The sequence below is a fragment of the Muscardinus avellanarius genome (genome assembly GCF_963383645.1).
Source record: "Muscardinus avellanarius genome assembly, chromosome: 1".
Taxonomy (NCBI): Eukaryota; Metazoa; Chordata; class Mammalia; order Rodentia; family Gliridae; genus Muscardinus; species Muscardinus avellanarius.
The window spans coordinates 99182403-99199222 of NC_137786.1; the positions used below are offsets into that span (position 1 = coordinate 99182403).

The window sequence follows — 16820 nt, forward strand, 5'->3', positions numbered from 1 at the left end:
TACTTTTGATACTCAAAAGTATGTTACCACCTGGAGCATGTGGCTCAATGTTAGAGCACTTGCCTAGGGTCCTGGGTTTAACCCTCAGCACCAAAAAAGAAAGGAAAAATTAGTAATTAAGTTTGCTTGGCCAGGTACCTGGCTTCACTACCACACTCATTTAATTTTACACAAGCATGCTTTGGCCAGGTGTGGTGGTACACACCCATAATACCAGTACTTAGGAGACTGAGACAGGAGGATGGAAAGTTTGTAGCCAGCCTCAGCAATTTATCGAGGCCCTGTTCCCAAATGAAAATAAAATAGTTCTGGGGTTATAGCTTGAAGGTAGACTACCCCTGGGTTCAGTCCCCAGCAGAAAGGGAGTGGGGAAGGAAGGAAAAAGGAATTTAGAGACCAGCCCAACCAATTTATTGAGAGCCTGTCTCAAAAAAAAAAAGGGGGGCTGGGGATGTAGCTTAGTGGTAGAGCACTTGACCAGTATGTGTCAGGTTCTGGGTTCAATCCCCAGTAACACATATACACAAAGACGAAGACCTTGAGGTTCTCGGCACATACGAAGGGTATGCAGCAGAAACTCCACTAAAGGAATCTCTTACTGAGACACCTATGGGAGAACTGCCAGCTTCAGAGGTGACCCGCTTCCTCAGGGTAGTGTGAACAATATTCCAGGAAGAGAAAGGTCTGCTTGTCAGGATTCTGGGGATCTAGTGGGAAGGGGAGGGGGAGAGGAGGCGAGGGGGTGGTGTCAACATTTAGCCATTAAATGCTGGTTGTTTTGTTTGTTTTTGTGGTACTGAAGATGAAACCCAGGGCCTTTCTACCTCGGGCTTTACTCCCAGACCTAATTTTTATATTTTTATTTGGAAACAGGGTCTCGCTACATTGCTACGAGCCTCACTAAGTATCTGAGGCTGACTTGGAACCTGCCGACCCTCCTGTCTCAGCTTCCCAAGTGCTGGGATTACAAGGGTGCACCACCACGCCTGATTTAAATGTTTTTAATAGTTTTTGTTGCTGTTGTTCTGTGCTTGGGATTGAACCCAGGAGCATTCTACCTCTGAGCTTTATCCCAGCCCTATTTTACTTTTTAGTTCAAAACAGAATCTCACTAAATTACTGACAGCCTTGCTAAATTGCTGAGGCTGCCCTGGAACATCAAAATTGAACCAAGGGGAGCCAGGCAAGGTGGTACATACTTGTCATCCCAGTACTTGGAAGGCTGAGAAAGAAGGGCCACAAGTTGATGGTGAGCCTCAGCTATCCAGCTACTTAGTGAGGTCTTTCACAACTCATATGTGTGTGTGTGTGTGTGTGTGTGTGTATGTATATGTATATGTATATGTATATGTATATGTATATGTATATGTATATGTATGTATGTATATGGCTTGGGGTATAGCTCAGAGATAGAATGCCCTGGGCTCAATCCTCAGTCACACACACACACACACACACACACACACACACACACACGTGCGCGCGACAATTGAACCCTGGGGGCATAAAGCAAATAATAAGATGGACTCAGTAATAAACAAAAAAACACAACCTTCCATCAAAGAGCCCAAAATGCTGGGTGTGTTGGCTCACGATTGTAATCCCAGCATTCAGAAGGTGGAGACAGGGATGATCACAGTTCTGTTTGTGGACAGTCTCAGCTACTTAGGAGGCACTTCACAACTCAGTAAGACCCTGTTTCAAAAATAAAAGGACTAAAAAATAGGGCTGGGAGTGTAGCTCGGAGGTACAAAGCCCCTGGGTTCCATCCCAAGACCCGCAAAAAAAAAAAAAAAAAAAAAAAAGCCCAGAACCAGAAGGCTGAATTTTACTTTTTTTTTTTTGTACTGGAGGTTAAAACCAGGGCCTAGCTGGGCCTGGTGGTGCATGCTTGTAATCCCAGCATTTGGGAGGCTGGGAGGCTGAGACTGGAGGATTGTGATTTGCAGACATCCTCAGCTGCTACTTAGGCCCTTTGCAACTCGATGAGACCCTGTTTTAAAATAAAAAATAAAAAATAGGGCTGGGGTGTAGCTCGGAGGTAGAATGCCCCTGGGTTTCAACCCCAGTACCGCAAAAACAAAAAACAGGGCCTTCTACCTCGGAGTTGCACCCCCAGCCCTTTTTATTTTTATTTTATTTTTTGTTTGTTTTTTGTTTTTTGCAGGTCTGGGGATGGAACCCAGGGGCATTCGACATCCGAGCTATACCCCTGCCCTACTTTTTAGTCCTTTTTATGTTTGAAACAGGGTCTCACTGAGTTGCAGAGGGCCTCACTAAGTAGCTGAGGCTGTCCTCGAACCATGATCTTCCTGTCTCAGCCTCCCGAATGCTGGGATTACAAGTATGTGCCACCACTTCTGGCTAGGTAGGTCTTGTTTTTTTCAAATCTGGTTCAAGGTTCAAACACAGGGCCTGATGCATGCTTGTCAAGCACCCTACCACTGAGCTATATACTTCCAGCCTTTGGGTCTTCTCTTATTTTTCTTGGCTAGTCTAACTATAGGTTTGTAAAGTTAGTTTATCTATTCAAAAAAACCAGGGCAGTGGTCAGTGCTGGAGGAGGGAGGGGAGCTCGCGGGCTGGAGATGGGGCGATGGCGGCGGGCAGCGGCAGCGAGCTGTGGTGGCCTGAGGAGGCCAAGGCGGAACCTGGAGAGGTGTGGCTGGCCCAAGACCTCCCATGTTGTGAGCAGGTTCCCTCCTCCCCACCCACCTTTTGCCACCACGCCAGGGAGCATCCTCAAGCCCTGGCCTTCAGGGGAGGGGCAACAGGAACCCAGAGCCAAGACCATGTGACGATGCTGGCCCTTACCACCGCGTCCCCCCACCCTGGCCCCATGATGTTCCGAGACCAGGTGGGCATTCTCGCTGGCTGGTTCAAGGGCTGGAATGAGTGTGAGCAGACAGTGGCCCTGCTGTCACTTCTGAAGCGGGTCACCCGTACACAGGCCCGCTTCCTGCAGCTCTGCCTGGACCATTCACTGGCGGACTGCAATGACATTCACCTTCTGGAGTCGGAGGCCAACAGTGCTGCCATTGTCAGCCAGTGGCAACAAAAGTCCAAAGAGAAGGCGGTGTCCCTCCTGCTGTCCCTCCTGCCCCTGCTTCAGGGGCAACACGGAGGCCAAGTCGGAGTACATGAGGCTGCTGCAGAAAGTGCTGGCCTACTTGATTGAGAGCAATGCCTTCACTGAGGAGGGCCACCAGCTCCTCTCCTACGCCCTCATCCGCCCAGCCACCACACTGGAGGACCGCGATGCGCTGGCCGAGCCACCTGGAAGAGCAACTGTCTAGCAGCTTCCGCACCCGGCCAGAGCCCTCCGACCACTCACGCCAGAGCTCCGATGACTGGGGAGGCCCTGCAGAGCTGGGCCCTGGAGAAGCAGGGCTAGGCTGGCAGGACAAGCCACCCTGAGAAAACGGACATGTGCCCTTCCACACTTCCAGCTCAGTGCCGCCAGCCATCAACATTGGGAGCAATGCAAACACAGGTCTCCCTGCCAAATCCACCCTAGCCCACTGCTCCGTGCCTCTTATCCCCCCTACGAGTCCCCAGGCCCCTGGTGAGTGGCCGAGTCCAGAGGAGCTTGGTGTTTGGGCTGCTTTAACCACGCCCGAGCACGCACCCCTCTCGCCCCATAGCAGCGTGGCCTCCCCTGGCAGTGAGCAGACGGAGGAACAGGGCTCCAGCCGGAACACTTCCCAGGAGGACAGCAGTGGTATGAAAGATGTACCCTCATGGCTCAAGAGCCTCCGCTTGCACAAGCATGCAGCCCTCCTCTCACAGATGAGCTCCGAGGAGATGATGACACTTCTGAGCAGCACCTGGAGTCACAGAATGTCAACAAGGGTGCTCGCCATAAGATTGCCCTGAGTATCCAGAAGCTGTGAAAGGCAGAGTGTCCTCAGGTCCCTAGAGAAGGATGTGCTGGAAGGTGGAAATCTACGGAGTGCTCTGCAGGAGCTGGAGCAGATCATCATCACCCCCATCAAGGCCTACAGCATCCTTCAGGCCACTGTGGCCGCTGCTGTCGCCACCCCTACTGCCAAGGATGGGGGCCGGGGCGAGCTGCCACTGCCAGGTGCTGAGCGCCCCCTAGCCCACCCTGGCACAGACAAGGGCACTGAGGCAAAGGACCCTCCGGCTACAGAGAGCTGCCCCCCTCCACCAGCTCCAGCTCCCACTGATGGCAGTGAGCCAGCCCCAGCTCCCGTCGCCAACGGAGACATTCCCAGCCGGTTTACACGGGTGATGGGCAAAGTGTGCACCCAGCTGCTGGTGTCCCGACCAGATGAGGAGAACGTCACTAGTTACCTCCAGCTCATCGAAAAGTGCCTGACTCATGAAGCTTTCACAGACACGCAGAAGAAGCGGCTACCATCCTGGAAACAGCAAGTGCCGAAGCTCCTCGGACATTCCCACGCAGAGCCGCACTGGACGTGCAGAACTACCGGCAACAGAAGGGCTGAGCATTCGGTTCCAGCTCACTGCCCACAGCTGGCTCTGTGGACGTGGGGGTGGCCCAGTGGACCCAGCGGCAGATCCCATTCCCTCCACAGGCCCTCCCACCTGGCAGGATGGGCCTACTGAGCCTCTCGGGCATTGTGGGTGTCTCTCCCCGACATGCCCTCACCAGCCCCAGCCTTGGGGGCCGGGGCTGGCAGAACCTGTGGTTTGCCAATCCTGAAGGCAGCAAAGCATGCCCAGCCAGAGCCACAGCTCTGTGCAGCGTACCCACTCACTCCCGGTCCACTCGTCACCCAGGCCATTCTCATGTTCCCTCCAGACTGCCCGGTACCTGGGCCTGACCTGGAGCTCAATCCCACCCTGGAGTCTCTGTGTCTGAGCATGATAGAACACGCCTTGGGTGATGGGACAGACAAAACCTCCACCATCTGACGGGACCCCCAGCCCAGTGCACCCATAGGCTCCCAGGGTGGCGGATGGGGGCCAACCCCCAACGGACTTCTCTACGGCAGCGAAAGGGTGGGCTGGCTCAGCTATACATTCTAATATTTTTCTACTCTCTCACCCTTTTAACTTTTGTTTAACATTGGCACATGCCTTGCTCACTCCCAGGACCTTTGAGAGATCTTTGCTGAGGCCAGGAGACAGAGGGGGCAGCCAGGATAAAGGGGCAAGGACTGGCTAGACTGCCTGTCCTCTGTCCCTCCCACATCCCCCACCTGGCCTTGGCTCATCCCTGCCTCCTCCACACCACTGACTGCTGGCCCCTCCCCAAGGGAGCAGACTCCCCAGGCAAGCTGACCGCTGCCTTGTGGAGCCTGCTTGAAGCCTTGGACGTGGTCACTGGAGAGGAGCTGGGAGACGAGGGTGAGGAGGTGAAGCTCCCCTCCCCTCTCCACTCTAGACCGTCCCCACTCCCATCGTTCACTGAGGACAGGCACCCCTTCCTCTCACCTCTCGCCCTGTTTTATCAGAGTTCTCTACAATTAATTTCTTAGGCCTATTTAAGATACATATTTATGTAGTTCTTAGTGGTTTTTCTCTTTGATCATTCCCCGTCATTTTTAAATCCCCAGGCCTCTCTTTGAGCCAAGACAGTGTGTGTGGTGGGGGGGGGGGGCTGAACTTTCTAGGGGAGAGGGCAGAGCCCCTCCCCCAGGACCCCTCCCCACCAGCCCTGGCTCCTCAGATGCAGCGGTGGAAGGCGGCAGCCAGGGCAGCGGTGAGACCAGGGAGTCTGTTGCCTGAACCTCCCCTTCCCCCACCAGCACATTCCCTTCTTCACTCCTAGGTCTGGTCAGAGACTTGGGGATGAGGAATATGGGAAGGGAATTGTTTGGTTTTGGGTTTCATTTTCCACCCCACCTTTTTTTTTACCCCCCATTATGTCATGACCTCATGTAAGTGGAACACTTTATCATAATCCAGAGGTGCATCCCAGCCCATGTCACACAGGCCCTCTGGTCCCTGTTTCTGATGAGGGTTTGTACTGGGGCCAGATGGAGAGAGGATTTGGGGGTTCAGACTGTGGGGAAGCCGGGGTTCTTCATTCCAGCCTCCTCTTCCTCCTCATGGGGAATATGGCTGGTCACCATTGTGTATGTTATTAAAGATACAAAATGTTGGGAAAAAACAAAAACAAAAACAAAAACAAAATCACCACCCTCCCTACACTATCAGCCTGTTCCCCAGACTTTGCTCCTGCCCCCTGGTCTGTGGACCTTCCTCCACTCTGAGCCCAGGGAAGGGGAAGAGACCCGGGGTAGAGCGGCCCTGGGGACCTGCCTCTGGGTCCCACTTCCCCTCCCAGTGCCGGGCCGGGTGCAGTGTCAGGTTTGTTTATGTACCTATTGCACACTCATCAACCTATGCAAGTCCCCGCCCCGGCCCCTCCATGTTTCTGTGCCTTTGCTCATTCCCCTCAAGCTCCCAGGGCTTCTCCAGCCCCCTCCCACTAGCCACAGGAGTGGGATGGATGGGCCACCTTGTTTGGGATCAGCAGGGAATTCCTAATGGGCCTCTCACCTCTCCTTGGCTGGTCCTGTTCTGTCCGCTTCCGTCAGGGTGAGCTGACTCTGCCTGGCACTGGGAGGTGGTGAGGGACCCCCACACACAAAGGGAGGCAAGAGCTGCCCCCTTCCCGCCTGACAGCAGAGTGTAGGATCCAGGCGGCCCCACTCTGATGGGCAGGACCCTGACCCTCTCCTGCTCCACCCTCCCCCAGGCCCTCCTCCATGATCTTGCCTTCCCTACTACTTGTCCCTGGCCCCACTGGCAGAATCAGCTTTGAGTAACTGTACAGTTTTTTTCGCTGCTGGAAAAGACTTATTTTTGGAGTTTCACTTGTCTAATGGTCTGGGCTTATTTTGCTTTTTTTTTTTTTTTTTTTTTTTGCAGGTCTGGGGGTGGAACCCAGGGGCATTCGACCTCCGAGCTACACCCCCTGCCCTATTTTTTTTATTATTTATTTTGAAACCGGGTCTCACTGAGTTGCAGAGGGCCTCACTAAGTAGCTGAGGCTGTCTGTGAACCGCGATCCTCCAGTCTCAGCCTCCCGAATGCTGGGATTACAAGTGTGCGCCACCATGCCCGGCTGTCCGGGATTATTTTGGGGGAAAAAAAAAGATCCTGATCTTTGTTATGTTCCGATTCGTGGGAAATCCAAGGGTCTCGCGCTCCCTGAGCATCAGGGTGGGGCCAGGAGGTGAAATGAGACCCAGGGCACCAGGAGGAAAAGTCAAGAGAAGTTGGCTTTATTAACAGCACAGGTGGAAGGTGGGGGGTGAACAAAGTGAAGGGCTCATAACAGACAACTGGAAAAGTGCTTCCTGCTGAGAGTGGTGTTTGTGCCAGCCCCTTCGGGGCCCCAGGGCTCAGTCACTGTCGCTGTCAGTCTCGCTGGGCTCAGGCGTTGCAGCCTCACCACCATCCTCCTGCATGGAGTGAGTGCTCACTGCCACTGGGGAAGGGGCTGGCACTGCGACTCCAGCTCTGGCCGCCCCCATCACTGCCGCTGCACGAATCATTGTCACTGTCACCACGGGGCCGTCTTCTATCCTCATCATCAGAATCAGCATCCTCAGAATCAGCAACACTGCCGAAAATCTTCTCTTTGTCCCAGGCAACCCGGGCTTTGTCTTCACTGCTGCTCTGGTCACCTGCCTCATCCCGGTTGCCCTCTTCCCGTTCACTCTCCCTGCCCGAGCGCTCATCCTCGCCGCCCTCCTTCTCACTGCTGCTGCCCTTCTGGTCCTCCTCATCTGGGAGGAGCAGGAGGAGTGATACTTGGTTCCCCACCCTTTCCCCCCCATAGTACTGGGGATTGAACCCAGGGGTGGTCTGCCTCTGAGCTACATCCCCCAAACTTTTTATTTTGACACAAGTTGCTGAGGCCAGCCTTCAACCTATAATCCTCCTGTCTCAGTGTCCCAAGTACTGGAATTACAGGCCTATGTTACCATACCCAGCCCTCTTTCTTTTTTATTTGGGGCAGGGATTTCAGGCACATGCCAAAACACCCACGTTGGCCTGGCCCTCTTTACCAGAGCCCCCAGCTTCTTTCTCTTCTGCTTCCATCTCTTCTTCTTCTTCCTCCTTGGGTTCATGGTTTTCCAACTGGGCCTTCTGTGCCTCCTAGAAGTAGCAGGATTGAGAAAGTGGTTAGGAGCATGTTCTGTCAGGCCCCTGTCCTCTCCTCACCTGCCACTACCCTCCCTATGTATGCCCTAGGCCAGTGGTGATTGTTACCTGGGCTTCTAATTCCTCCTCGTTCATATCCTGGTGTTTGACCACAAACAGGACGTTGGTACCAGACTGAACCCCAGCCTTGGCCCAGTGCTTACTAAGGCACACCCTGCAGTGGGCAAGTTGCAGGAAGAGGGTAGAGGTGTGGTTAAAGATTGTTCAGGGCCTATTCTAGTTTCCAGTCAATGCCTGCATCAAAGCACACCAGGGGAGACTTCCGGGAAGATGGCGACCGAGAAAAGCGGGGCTTAAGAGCCCGGCTAGCAACCAATCTCCATTACCACAAAATCAGCGCCTTTCATAGCCAGAAAACACCATCACCAGAGAAACAAAAAAATCACCAGGCTCCAGAGAGAAAGCGGACTGAGTACAGAGCTCAGAGCCACAGAGGAGATACACCGGCCTCACGCCCGAGGACGCAGCAGCAGCGCTTTACTGCCGGCGGCAGCGGTGAATTCACCGGACAGCTACAGCAAGCCAAGGTGAGCCGCTGCGGAACAGACAGGCGGGATTATTCGGCGTAGGGAGCATCTAAAGCTCCCAGTGGCTGAGCTCAGCACACGCTGCAGGGACTCAGAGTGGAACTCAAAACCAAGAAAAAATACGCCAGCCTCACGGCCGAGGGCGTAGCAGCAGCGCCATATTGCCACCGGTGGCAGCAGCAGCGAATTCACCGAGGCCAGTACAGCTACATCTGCGTACTCAAGAACAGTGAGTCAAATTTCGGGCCCCAGAGGAGAAATCCCAGTACTGTACTCCCTGGGACTTGACCCAGTGGGGGAGTGGCGGTGGCAGAGATATCACACCATAGGAGAACGTGCAACCTGGCACCCCCCACAGTCTAAAGCAGCCTCTATCGACTCCCTGGGTCGGAGACTCTGTGATACAACCCAGTAAAGGAGTAGTGGGGTCTGAGATACTACTGACTCGAGATCCAGAACACCTTAAGTGAAGTCATAGTGACCCAAGGGAAGAACCCAGAGAAGGCACAAACTTCCGAAATCATGGGAAAGAGGAATAACACTGGAGCAATGAATGCCCACAACCCCACAACATCAGAACCCGATAAAACAGAAAATCAGAGATTTCTAGAAGATCAAATCAGGAAAATAACTGTAGAAATAATAGAGGTGCTTCGAAAAGATCTCAGAGAGAGCCAAAAAGAGATAAAGGATGCAATTAATGAAGTAAAGGCCTCAATTCAAAGCACAAACAACTGATTAGACCACATGGAGAATAGAATCTCGCTCTTAGAAGATGATCATTCCAAAAATGAACGCATAGTTTCTAATCTAGAAAAAAATACCCAACAGCAGGAATCTGACATTGAAGAAATATGGGCCCATTTTAAGAGAGCTAACCTAAGAATAATTGGAATAGAGGAGGGAAAAGAAAGTGAAACCAAAGGGATCAACAATCTCTTCAAGGAAGTAATAGCAGAAAATTTTCCAAACACAGAGCAAGAGGTTGATACACAGATCCAGGAAACTTATAGAACTCCCTTTAGACAGGATCGGAGAAGAGGATCCACACGCCACATAATTGTCAAAATGACCCATGGAAGCCAAGCAGAGAATCTTAAAGGCAACAAAAACAAAGGGCCAAGTGACATTCAGAGGCAAGCCAATTAGAATCACTCCAGACTTCCCAAACCAAGTCATGAGAGCCAGAAGGGCTTGGAGTAACATATTCCAAACTCTGAAAGAAAACAACTTCCAGCCAAAAATTTCCTACCCAGCAAAACTTTCTATCAAATTAGATGGAGAAATAAGAAGCTTCCATCACAAACAGAAACTGAAGGAATTTATGTGTTCATAACCAGCACTAGAGAAAATACTCAAAGATATTAACTACAAAGAAGAAATAGGTAACACACAGCAGAACCAGAGAAACAAGATTTTCCATTCAACAGACAACTAAGATTGGTTATCTGTGGAGATTCATTATTTATGTTAGTCTTTTACCTATCTCTAAATGGTATTGTTTGCCTTTATTGTTGTTAAATTTTAGGATTTCTAGTTGGAATATTAATATACCTTCAGATATAGCATTTGGAAATATTTTATCCCATTCTATTAGTAACTTTTAACTCTGTTTACATTGTCTTTGGAAATACAATATTTTTTATTTTTTAGGGAGTTTGTATACTCTTCTGTTGCCTGTGCCATTGAAATCACATCCAAGAAATCACTGCCAATTTCAATGTTGTGAGGTTTTATGACCCAGATTTTCTTCTAAAATTTTATAGTCTTAAGATTTATATTTAGGGCTTTTATCTATTTTGAGTTAATATTTGTATATGGGATTAGGTAAGGGTCCAATTTTATTCTTTTCCATGTAATTATTATTTTTCAACAATATTTAGTTAAAAGATTATTATTTCCACCACCAAATGTTCGTGGAAACCTTGTCAAAAATAACTTGACAATATAGGGAAGAATTTAGCTCTAGGCTTTTATTTAACTCCAATGGTTTATATATCTGCCTTTAGAACAGTACTACACTGTTTCAATTATTGTAGCTTTACATTGTTTTTGGATATACAATATTTTTTTATTTTTTAGGGAGTTTATTTACCCTTTTGTTGCCTGTGCCATTGAAATCATATCCAAGAAATCACTGCCAATTTCAATGTTGTGAGGTTTTATGACCCAGATTTTCTTCTAAAAGTTTATAGTCTTAAGATTTATATTTAGGTCTTTTATCTATTTTGAGTTAATATTTGTATATGTGTTAGGTAAGGGTCCAATTTTATTCTTTTTCATGTATTATTATTTTTCAACAATATTTAGTTAAAAGACTAGTATTTCCTCCACCAAAAGTTCATAGAAACCTTGTCAAAAATAACTTGACAATGTATGGAAGAATTTATCTCTAGGCTTTTACTTAACTCAAAAGGTTTATATATCTGCCTTTAGAATAGTACTACACTGTTTCAATTATTGTAGCTTTATATGGTTTGAAATCAGAAAATATACATCTTCTAGCTTTGTTCTTCCCAGTCTTTCTTTCTTTTTTCTTTTCTTTCTATCTTTTTTTTCTTTCTTTCTTCCTTTTTCTTCTTTCTTTTGGTACGGGGGCTTGGGATTAAACCCAGGGGCACCTACCTCCGAGTTACACCCTCAGCCCTATTTTTTATTCTTTATTTTGAAACCGGGTCTCACTGAGTTGCGAAGGGCTTCCCTAAGTAGCCGAGGCTGTCAGCGAACCGTGATCCTCTGGTCTCTGCCTCCTGAATGCTGGGATGACAAGCGTGCGCCACCACGCCCAGCCTTCCCAGCCCTACTTTTTAATTATTTGAAACATGTTCTCACTGAGTTGCAGAGGGCCTTACTGAGGAGCTGAGTCTGGCCACGAACCTGTGGCCCTCCTGTCTCAGCCTCCTACTGGGACTACAAGTGTGTGCTACCATGTCTTGCCTTTATTTCATTTCTTTCTGTTCTGATCTTTGTCATGTCCTTTTTTCTATTCTTTTAATTTGGGGTTTGATTTATTCTTTTTTTTTTTTTTTTTGGTGGTAATGGGGGTGGAACCCAGAGGCTTCCTACCTCCGAGCTATACTCCCAGCCCCATTTTTTATATTTTATTTGGAAACAGGGTTTCACTAAGTTGCTGAGGCTGGCTTTGAACCTGCGCGATCCTCCTGTCTTAGCCTCCCAAGCGTACGCTTGTAATCCCCGCGCTTGGGAGGCAGAGACAGGAGGATCGCGCAGGTTCGAAGCCAGCCGCAGCTACTTAGTGAGGCTCTCAGCAACTCAGTGAGACCCTGTTTCCAAATAAAATACAAAATGGGTCTGGGAGTGTAGCCTGGAGGTAGAAAGCCTCTGGTTCCACCCCCAGTACCACCAAAAAAAAAAAATGTCCATAAGTTGATTATTTGAAATACTTGTATGTGTGTGTGTGTGCGCGCGCGCGCGCGCGTGTGTGTGTGTGTGTGTGTGCGCGCGTGTGTTACTAGGGATGGAACCCAGGGGCTTTTCTACCTCTGGGCTATACTTCCAGACCTATTTTATAATTTATTTGGAAACAAGCTTTCATTAAGTTGCTGAGAGCCTCACTAAGTAGCCGAGGCTGGCTTTGAACCTGTGTGATCTTCCTGTCTCAGCCTCCCAAGCACTGGGATTACAAACATGTGCTGCCATGCCCAGTACTCGTGCTCTCTCTCTCTGTCTTTCTCTGTCTGTCTGCCTGTCTGTCTCTTTTTGTGTGTTTGGGGATTGAACCCAGGGGCATTCGTCCTCTGAGCTACACCCTCTGCCCTATTTTTTATTCTTTGTTTTGAAACAGGTTCTCACTATGTTACAGAGGTCCTCACTAAGTAGCTGAAGCTGTCTCGAGTCGCAATCCTCCAGTCTCAGCCTCCCAAATGCTGGGATTGCAAGAGTGCGCCACCACACCTGGCTCTCTTTTTTTTTGGGGGGGGGAGGTGGTGGTATTGGGGGTGGAACCCAGGGGCTTTTCTACCCCCGGGCTATACTCCCAGACCTATTTTATACTTTATTTGGAAACAGGGTCTCACTAAGTTACTGAGAGCCTCACTAAGTAGCTGAGGCTGGCTCGAACTTGTGTGATCCTCCTGTCTCAGCCTCCCAAGTACTGGGATTAGAAGCAGGTGCCACCACACCGGCTTCTCTTTTTTTTGTTTAGTGTAGGCATTCAGCCAGTGTGATGGCACATGCCTGTTATTAGATTAGTAATTAAGTTTGCTTGTCCAGGTACCTGGCTTCATTACCACACTCATTTAATTTTACATAAACATGCTCTGACCAGGTGTGGTTGGTACATACCCATAATCCCAGTATTTGGGAGGCTGAGACAGGAGGATCACAGGTTCAAGGCCAACCTCAGCAACTTAGTGAGGTCCTCCATAACTTAGTGATAACTTGTTTTAAAATAAAACTAAAATATGGTATCTCAGAGGTAAAACACCCCTGGGTTCCATCCCGAGTACCACACACACACAAAACGCAGGCGTTCAGTGCTACAGACTTCCCTCTTACATTTGTCTTTTTTGCATCCCACAAGTTTTGGTATATTGTGTTTCCATTTTAATTTGTTTTAAAAAAAAGTTTAAATTTCTTTTCTGACCCCTGATAACCCACTATTCATTAAAACGTGTGTTGTTGGGCTGGGGCTGAAATGCAATGGTAGAGCACTTGACCGGCATGCTCAAGGCCCAAGGATGGATCCCAGCACCACACAAAAATACACAAACAGAAAGTATGTTGTTCACTCTCCATGCATTTATATAATTTCTGAACTTTCTTGTGTTGTTGAGTTCTTAGTTTTATTCCATCATGATCAGAAAAAATACAGGAGGTGACTCTGCCGGCGTCCCAAGATGGTGGCGGCGGTGGCGCTCCCGAGGCCTGGGCGGGTCCAAGGGCCGGCGGCGGCAGGGCGCCGGGGGATGTCCACGCAGGCCGGGCCTCTCCCTCCTAATTTAGACGGCTGCTACTGACCAGCTCAGCTGGGCACTAGGGACTCTGCCAGGGTGTCGGGACCCGTTGGGACTGGTTTCTCGAAAGGTGGGCAAAGGTTCGGTTGTAGTTCTGCAGAGACTTCTCTACAGCGATTTTCCCCTTTTTATGAAATAAACTCCTTCAAGTTTCTGTTTACGACGCTAAAAGTGAAGATTCCTCTCCGGGAAAAATCTGAAATGACTGACACGGACAATTGCCTCCTCTCACGTGCGACTGACCACTTTATTTTAGACACAAGATTTTTTATATTTCCCTATTTCCCAGTGATTCCCTAGTAGAAAAGTGTAAACACCAAAAACCAATAGTGAAATATGCATGTAAATCACCAACCCTAAACAAGACAAAAGCAAGGCCTGTGACATCACAGGTCTTTGTGATTGAAATCAGTCCCATGACCCTGAAGGTGGTCTTGTGCTTTAAGTCAGCCCCTTTGGCCTTGCCTTGGCCTTGCAGCTGCAGAGTTTTTTAGTGGGAAAATTCCAGAAGAATAAAAGTCATACCCAAAATCACTTGAATAATTCAGTTTTTAGGAGTTTTCTTTAACCCTTTTGGAACCTTTTATTCCTAGGGCTTAGTCCAATGTCCTTCTCTATCTAGCAACCTCCTTTGAGCTGAATGGGGATGAAGTTGGAAATTCCAGCTTTCATACATGTAGTTGGCGTAGGGAAATCCGTGCACATTTATGATGATTTAGAGGATTTCGATGAATGTCTGCCGGATTTTGTCTGCAATACCATCTGCTGTCTGAACGCTTCACCCTATTAAACACTTAAAATATATTTTAGCAGACAGGGCCCAAAAAACAACATGAAGTTTTTATTATATGTCTTTTGTTCTGTCATAACTATTTTAACCAGGTGGTGTCGCCCTGTCTCCAGGCAGTGCTATCACTAGGTGCAAAGGTCAAGATTCCTCCTAGCCCTCGGCTCTATTGTAATGATCAGAATGAAGGTCAAAGATAGGGAGGAACTTTGCATCCCCTCCCCTACCTAAATTCTTTCACAGCACCTAGATTACAATTTAGAGTAAGGCAGAGAAAGTCTGAGGGCTCAGACATTTTACTAGGAAATTTATCTTTCATGGACTCAACTTCTCTCACAGTCCTGATTCTTGGGATCTCGTTTTACATCATAGGAGCCATTAGTATAGAATCATTACCAAAAGAATAATAGCTTATATCTAAGAGCATGGAGTACTTTGGCCAGAGACAACGCTCCCTCGGGGCTTCTCCTTGAGACATGCTACGTCAGTCATGCGTGGGGTCACGCAGACATCAAGGAAAGCGGGGCTGTGGCAGGCGGCAGCGGGCCTGCAGCCCTGGCTCCCGGACCTTGGCGCTCAGGGAGCTCAAAGTGCGCCTGCTGGGCGACACAGGTGTAGGCAAATCAAGTATCATGTGGGGGTTTGTCAAAGACACTTTTGATCCCAACATCAACCCAACAATAGAAGCATCTTGCCGGGCGTCGTGGCGCGCGCTTGTAATCCCTGCACTTGGGAGGCTGAAACAGGAGGATCGCACAGGTTCGAAGCCAGCCTCAGCTACTTAGTGAGGCTCTCAGCAACTTAGTGAGACCCTGTTTCCAAATAAAATATAAAATAGGTCTGGGAGTATAGCCCGGAGGTAGAAAACCCCTGGGTTCCACCCCCAGTACCACCAAAAAAAAAATATATATATATAGGGGCATCTTTTATGACCAAGACTGTCCAGTACCAAAATGAGCTCCATAAATTCCTAATCTCGGATACAGCCGGACAAGAATGATTCCGTGCCTTAGCGCCAATGTACTACCGAGGGTCGGCCGCAGCCATCATCGTGTATGATATCACAAAAGAAGAGACATTTTCAACACCAAAGAACTGAGTAAAAGAGCTTCGACAGCATGGCCCACCCAACATTGTAGTCACCATCGCAGGGAGTAAGTGTGATCTTACCAATGTCAGAGAAGTCATAGAGAGAGATGCCAAGGACTACGCTGGCTCCATTCATGCGATTTTTGTAGAGACCAGCGCAAAAAAAATGTGATAAACATAAATGAACTCTTTATAGGAATTAGTTGAAGAATTCCATCCGCTGACACCAACCCGCCATCTGGCGGTAAGGGCTTCAAGCTCTGGAGACAGCCCTCTGAGCCCAAGAGGAGCTGCTGCTGCTGGGCCTCAGCCTCTGGCTTGGTGGTGATGCAGGTGGTCCCGAGAGCTAGCAGCAGGGCTGGGGCGCTGCCAGGGGCCACCTAGCCGCCCCGAGACGTCTTCGTGCACAAAGGACTCCAGGCGCTGACCAGCTCTGTCCTCTCTGGGGACCGCAGCAGTTGTATCTTGGTCTGTGGACGTCTATTATGTCACGGACCTGAGGGCCACGGACTGCATCTTTGGCTTTTGGCCTTGCTGAAGGCCATCCATCTAATCGTATGGACGGTGAGATTAAATTGCTGAGTAGCTTTTTTTTTTTACTTTTTTTTTTTGGGGGGGTGGTACTGGGGGTGGAACTCAGAGGCTTTCTACCTCCGGGCTATACTCTCAGACTTTTATTATATTTTGTTTGGAAACGGGGTCTCACTAAGTTGCTGAGAGCCTCACTAAGGAGCTGAGGCTGGCTTCAAACCCGTGCGATCCTCCTGTCTCAGCCTCCCAAGCGCGGGGATTACAAGCGTGCGCCACCACGCCCGGCTCAAATTGCTGAGTAGTTTTGTAATCAGGATTTATGTAACATTTGTAAAGGGAAAATTAGCACTTTCATGGTTCTTGAGGGAAGCAAAGACTGGAGATTCTCATTTCCTTGGTTCCCCATCCCACTGATAGAGGGAGTTGTGTCATTATAACGTGGTAGGGACCGCAAATGGAGGCGCGGCAGTGACTGCCTGAAGCTCCAGTGGTTGTTGCTGGGATGAATGGAGGGAATCATATCTTTGCCGTCTCCAAAGCACTTTTGGTTGTGTGTGGACCTAGGGTCCAGGCGGCCAGCGAACACCGGGCGGCGCCTGCCAGCTCACCTGCCGGGCCTCTGACCTGTTGCGTGCATATCATCAGACACGTTATTGGCACCTTTTTAAATGAGTGCTTGTGATCCGTGTGGTGGTGGTACAGCTCCTCTCTGGAATAAACGTTCTATGCTGATTAGCAGAG

The 16820-nt window shown here is 49.2% G+C and overlaps 2 pseudogenes across 2 annotated transcripts; both read left to right on the forward strand.

Annotated features, from left to right (window-relative positions):
- The first annotated feature begins 2730 nt into the window (after positions 1–2730).
- On the forward strand, positions 2731–4902 carry LOC308274231 (protein Smaug homolog 2-like; annotated as a pseudogene). The gene has a single exon. The product of its transcript is annotated as a protein Smaug homolog 2-like (transcript).
- A 10033-nt stretch (positions 4903–14935) lies between these two features.
- LOC308273145 (ras-related protein Rab-22A-like) lies at positions 14936–15755 on the forward strand (annotated as a pseudogene). The gene is made up of 2 exons: positions 14936–15143; positions 15377–15755. The product of its transcript is annotated as a ras-related protein Rab-22A-like (transcript).
- The last annotated feature ends 1065 nt before the right edge of the window (positions 15756–16820 follow it).